Source organism: Cynocephalus volans, chromosome 8 (genome assembly GCF_027409185.1).
Source record: "Cynocephalus volans isolate mCynVol1 chromosome 8, mCynVol1.pri, whole genome shotgun sequence".
Taxonomy (NCBI): domain Eukaryota; kingdom Metazoa; phylum Chordata; class Mammalia; order Dermoptera; family Cynocephalidae; genus Cynocephalus; species Cynocephalus volans.
The window spans coordinates 114,017,100-114,024,037 of NC_084467.1; positions in this window are offsets into that span (position 1 = coordinate 114,017,100).

Below are 6,938 nucleotides of genomic sequence, written 5' to 3' on the forward strand. Positions count from 1 at the left end.
CCGTTGCTCACTTGGGAGAGCATGGTGCTGACAACACCAAGTCAAGGGTTAAGATCTCCTTACCAGTCATCTTTAAAATAAATAAATAAATAAATAAATAAATAAATAAAGTAATGAGGTTTGGGGCCAGAGTCAGGCCAGAAGATTTACCATGGCTCTGACCATGTCTGGCCACACTCTTCAGCCCTTTCCCTCCAAGGGTATGGCTGCTGAGACAACAGGGACAGAGGCCTGGGGAGGAGACAACCTTGGGAGGTGCATGGGAGAGGAGGGGCAAAGTCCCCTTTTCTGGACTGATAAGATTGAGCCCTAGTGGGCTCTCTACACCCCCTCTCGGTGGAGAGATAGCCTCCCTCTATGTCGGGCAGCAGGTCTGGCCTTCCTGGAGAAGGCTGATTGTGGTTTCTGTGGAGAACAGATGGCAGTGGGGATACTTTTTTTAAATTAAAAAAAATTTTGTGAAAAAAATTGAATCCCATCTACTGGTCCAGGCGGTGGAGGTACTGAAAGGTTATTTCTGCTACCACATTGCCTATGGGCTTATGGCTTCATTCATTCACTTAGCCATTCATTCATTCACCCCTACATATTTTTTTTGGCATTGTTCAGTGATGTACCAGGTCCTGAGCGAGTGTTGGGGAATGAGGGTAGCTCTAAAGGTAAAAAAGACAGATAGCTGGCCAGGATTGTAAAGATGCTTGTCCACGAGTAGTCTCGTCTCCAGCCCTGGGTCCTGTCAGTCACCCTGATACACATGGATTCTGCTGTGACTTCAGTGTTCCAGTTTGGAAGCTTCTATTTTTCTACAAATTTCATCCTTCCCTGCCTTTTCTCCTTTATTTTTTTGATATGTTTATTTTTTTATTCAAAGTATACATGTAAACCAAAATAAGATTATGTCAAGACTATATGAAGGGCTCTTACAAATCAGTAAAGGACAAAGAGCACAATAGAAAAATCAGCAAAATACATGAACAAGAGTTTCATAAAAGAAAATAAAAACATACAGCCAATACACATATGAAGGGACACACAATTTCATTAGTGGTCAGCTAAACTCAAATCGAGATCACAGTTAGAAATCATGTACAGGCAAAAATTAAGAAGTCTGACAGTACCAGATGTGGGAGAAGTTGTGGACCAACAGAGTCACTTATACATTGCTTTGGAAATCAGCTTGGCAGCAAATTTTGAGGTCCAACTTTCACATTCTCTGTGACCCATTATTTCCACTCTTAAGTGTATACACAAGAGAAGCTGTTGTATGTGTGCACTAGGAGATGTGGAGAAGAAAGAACATCACAGGTTCATTTCTAATAGTGAAAACCTAGAAACAACTCGAATGCCCATCAGCAGGAGAATGTTCATACAAAGGAATTTTTTTTTTTGGCAGCTGGCTGGAACCCTTAACCTTGGTGTTATAACACTGTGCTCTAACCGAATGAGCTAACTGGCCAACCCCAAGGAATATGATTAAAACAGACAAAAACACTATAGACATGTTCAATATGGATGAATCTAAGGAATACAGAGTAAAAAAAAAAAAAGTAACTCATTACTTACAGCTTGATACCCTTTTGATAAACAGATAGAATTGGACAATATATTCAGGAATACCTACAGATGTGATAAAACTATGGTGTGTGTGTGTGTGTGTGTGTGTGTGTGTGTGTGTGTGTGTGTGTGTGCGTGCGTGTGTGTTTGTGTGTGTAAGCAGGTTTTAGGACAGTGGATACTTAGTGTTGGGGGACCTGATGGGAAAGAGGAATATAAGAAGGCATAAATTAGTGTGAATGATTTGGATGGTGGGTACATGCTGGGTACACAGATGTAGATGACATAGATAGATAGATAGATAGATAGATAGATAGTATATATGTGTGTGTATATGTATTAAATAGATAAATCACCAACAATTAGTTAAAATAGTTTTTAAATACATATTTTAAAAATATTTTAAAATAGGGCTGGCCGGTTAGATCAGTTGGTTAGACTGCAGTGTTACACCACCAAGGTCAAGGGTTTGGATCACTGTACTGGCCAGCCACCAAAAAAAAAAAATAAATAAATAAAATAAATAAAATTTTTAAAAACATGGACAAATCAAAGAGGGTCATATATAAACCAAAGATGAAATTAGATTAATAACCAAGGATTGTGTCAGCCCGTGGCTCACTCGGGAGAGTGTGGTGCTGGTAACACCAAGTCAAAGGTTAAGATCCCCTTACTGGTCATCTTTAAAAAAAAAAAAAAAAAAGAATCAAGGATTGTGGTAAGTCCACTTCTGAGGTTTTAGTTTTGTTTTGTTTTTTAAAAGTCACATATGTGCAAGGTTTAAAGAAGAAGAGTTTTACAAAGTTATAATGACAACAGTCATCTCAGGTACCATTTTCCTCTATTCCTTCTCTTTGGAGATGACAACATTCAACATTCAAACTATTTTAGCTGTGTTTTAGTGATGTACCTCCATCTCTAAACAATATGCTTTTATGGCTACTTCTTCATTCTATTCAGTTTTAGGCATTATTTGTTTACAAAAACCTATGGAACATGAGGATTTAGGTCTTTCTTCTGTCCATCTCAGTCTCATGGACTCTTCCTGTCCCCCAGACTCCCTTTATCGCAATAGAATAATGTCATAATTTTTGTTGTATTGATATTCAGTGTTCACATATCAGTCACGTTTGAGTCATATAATAAACCATTATTACTTTTCCTTTTATGCACATTTTGTTTTCTCTAAGTTAACTGTTTTGGTTTGATTTTTTAGACTCTCATTCATTAATTCAAGCATGAATTCTTTACCATTTCAATCTCTTCACAAAATATTTAGACATATCTGATATTACTATCAATTTCAAGTTCTTGCCGATATCTCTCCCAAAGCTTTGTGTCCTGATCTAGCCTGACTGGTGGCCTTCTACATCTGGGGCACACCTGTCCTTCTGAAATCTCCCTTCCCCCTTATCCTGGGGATTCTCTTCACCCTTGTGTTGGAAACTGTGTTTTCTAAATACGAGGTTGTATTAGTCCATTTTGTGTTGCTTATAACGAAATACACGGAACTGGGTAATTATAAAGAAAAACGAAATTTACCGCTTACAGTTTCTAAGGCTGGGAAGTCCGAAGCCCATCTGGTGGTAGTAACAGTGACCCAGGGATCTCACATTGCAAGCTAGTGGAAGCAGAGAAAGCAGAGAGAGAGAGAGAGACAGACTCTCTTCTTTTAAAGACCTCAGAAGGGCTGGCCCGTGGCTCACTTGGGAGAGTGTGGTGCTGATAACACCAAGGCCACGGGTTCGGATCCCTATATAGGGATGGCTGGTTAACTCACTTGGGAGAGCGTGGTGCTGACAACACCAAGTCAAGGGTTAAGATCCCCTTACCGGTCATTTTTAAGGAGAAAAAAAAAAAAAAAAAAAAAAAAAAGCCCTCAGAACCACGCCCCTGACCACCATTTTTAATCCATTCACTACTGCATGGTCCTACAACCCAATCACCTCTTCAAGGCTCCACCTTTCAATTACCATAATAGAATTTCCCACCCTCTTAACAGTCACAGTTGGGGCTAAGTTTCTTTTCTTCTTCTTTTTTTTTTTTTTAAAAGATGACCGGTAAGGGGATCTTAACCTTTAACTTGGTGTTGTCAGCACCACGCTCTCCCAAGTGAGCCATGGGCTGGCCCTTATGGGGGCTAAGTTTCTAATACGTAAAACTTGGGGAACACAATTCAAGCTTCAGGGAATTTTGGGGGGACACAATTCAGTCCACTGTAGAGGTGTTTCCCTTTCATGGTTTAATCCCTTTTTCTTGATGGAGCAGATCCTTTAGTAGCTTCCTGAGAAAAGTTGCTTTGGAACAGAAAGTTTTTGAGAATTTACACCTTTTTTGGTGGCTAGGCGGGTACAGGGAACTGAACCCTTGATCCTGGTGTTACAGACTGTGCTCTAACCAACTGAGCTAGCTGGTCAGCCCAAGAACTTGTTTCTTTACTTAAAATTTTTATTGAGGCATAATTGATTATATATATTTTGGGGTTCAACATTGACTACTGTCACCTATGTACAATGTATGTTGATCAAATCAATATTATTAGCATATTCATTATTACAAATTGTACTTATTCTTTTTGTCCCTCATCCAATCTCTCCTTGCTCTCCTCTCTCTTCCCCCCCACCTCTAATATCCCTAGATTGTTAATGGAATTTTTTTTTTTGGTGGCTGGCTGGTAAGGGAAACTGAACCTGTGACCTTGGTGTTATGAGGCTGTGCTCTAACCAACTGAGCTCAGAGGCCAGCCCTGAGAACATACATTTCTGAAAATGTCTTTTATTCTTCCCTCACACTTGACTGATACTTTGGCTTGGTGTTGAATTTTAGGCTGGAAATATTTTTCCTTCAGATCTTTGAAGTCCTTGCTCTGTTGTCAACCAGCTTCCAGTGTGGCTGGTATGAAGTTTAAAGCCTTTCTGTTCTGACCCATTTTGAGAGATCTGTTTCTTCTCTTTGGGTGCTTGTAGGATTTTATCTTTGTCTCTAGTGTTCTGAAATTTCATGGGGGTGTGGGTCCATTTTTATCCATTATGCTGGGCAGTTGGTGGGCTCTTTCAATCTGAAAACTCTTGCCCGTCAGTTCTAGGAAGTTTTCTGTAATGATTCATTTGATATAATTACTTTGATCTGTTTTTTCTGTTCTCATTTTGTGGAACTAGTATTAATCAGATATTGGACTTTTGGGCCCATTTTCTGATTTTCTTAACTTTTCCAACTCTTCTAGTGAGCATTTTATTTATGCTCTTATATTTTTAAGAGCTCTGTTTTCTCTGCAAGTTACTTTTTTTTTTTTATGGCATTCTTTTCTTGTTTCATGTATACAGTATTTTCTTTTTATCTGAGAAAATTATTGCTAGGTTTTAAAAGTTTTCTTCTTCCTGTACTTCCTCTATTTTTGTTTACTTGTTTGTTTTATCTCTTTCACCCATGTTAGAGGCTTTCCTCAATACGTATCCCTTGATGCCTGATCATGTTTAAGAGTAGGGGGTCTAAAAAGCCATCTTTTACCTCTGGACATGTGGCTGGGCTTGTCAACTGAGAACTATACTGAGAGTTATCTGGTTGGAAAGTTTGGGGGTAGGGGATCCCTGATGTCAGATTCCCTAGGTCTTTCCTCTTGTGCTGAACAGATTTTCCATGAGGATTTTTCCAATATCTTCTCTGGAGGATAAAGGCCTTGTGGCCTATCTTCTGGGAGAAATAAGGCTGGGAGGTCTTAGTATTCCCTGTGTATATTGCTTTAATTTTCCTGATTTCTGTACAGTACCCCTGCCCTTGACTATGCCTGGTTTTCCCCACAGCAGAAACCATCTGTTTTATTTTTTTCAAATTAAATTTTTTTGTGAACCTAACATTATGAACATATTATTTCTTCTCTATTTTTTCTGGAGTTGGGGAGAGGCAGTCTTCCACTAGCATGCAGTAGGGGAGGGGATATAGGGATCTAATTTTCTTAAACAGCTTTTAACCAGTCCTTATTTTTGTTCCCCTCCCTTCTCATTCATTTCCAGAGCTACTTGATGCCACTACCCCTGAACCTTTTGAGGCATCTACAGTATAGGTTAGATTGATTCTCACCATTCCCTGAGGCCAGCTTGGTTCTCAGCTCTCTTGGATGTGCGAAGTCAGTTACCTCTGATGCATCTGCTTTTCACTTTCCAAAATGTTGTTACGGTGTTGTCTTCTCTTTTGAACTTACATCTTTGTGGGTTGAAGTCTTTTCAAAATCATTTAAATGCCTTTAAAAAAAAAATTCCTTTATTGAAGTTTTAGGGTTTTAGAAGGGAAACAAATTAGATATGTTTGCTCATTTCAATATCTCTTACTGGAAGACTTTATTTTTGTTATTATTACTTTTGAATAGATAATACATGTATTGGTTACAAATTTCTTTTTTTTTTTTTTTTCTAAAAAGATGACTGGTAAGGGGATCTTAACCCTTGAGTTGGTGTTATCAGCACCACGCTCACCCAGTGAGCCAACCAGCCATCCCTATATGGGATCCGAACCCGTGGCCTTGGTGTTCTCAGCACCACACTCCCCCGAGTGAGCCACGGGCCGGCCCCTGGTTACAAATTTCTAAAGGTGTGAAAGGGTACTTTATATGAAACAAATCCCCTTCCCATCCCTGTCCTAAAGTTTCTGTTATCAATTTCTTGCTTGAAAACAATCTTTTGAGGGCAGGGTATATACTTAATAAGATGAATTGTTAATCTTCACAGCAAGAAGATCCAGCTTAGAAAATACTTGTTAAAGACAGGTCCCTGTAGTTTAGGGCTTCTTTTCTGCAGGATAATAAGATATGTTGACAAGCAACAAGGACAGTCATTTCTCTTTGAACATTTCCCATTCTCTTAGTTCTAAATCATTTCCCTGTGTTTGTTAATACCAGGTGTTTCTCACAGAAGTAGGACAGGGCTCCCTAATATTCTATCCATGTTTCAAAGAAGGAAAGTGAGACTCAGAGAAGTGACTGCCCAAAGTTACCAGAGAGTAGGTTGGGGAACCTAGATTGGAAAGAAAGTTTTAGAAGTCAGCATTGTGCAAGGCATACCAGCTACAAGGTAAGACTTGATGGTCTGGTTTCTCAATTTGGTCCTCAGTGTGCCTGCTTTTGCAATCAACTGAGGAGTTTCTTAAAGATACAGACTTCTGGGCCCCACCCTATACCTATTGAATAATAATATCTTAAGATGGAATTCAGGAATTTTTATTTTTCAGAAGTTTTTCTAGTGATGCTTATTATGCACATTTAAAGTTTGAGCACAGGTGCACAGAAAAAATGCCCTGGGCATTCAGAGCAGGGAGCAAATAGACCTAAGCAGGCTTCATGGAAAAGGTGGCATATGAGTTTGTCTGCAAAGGCCAGGTAGTATTTAGACACA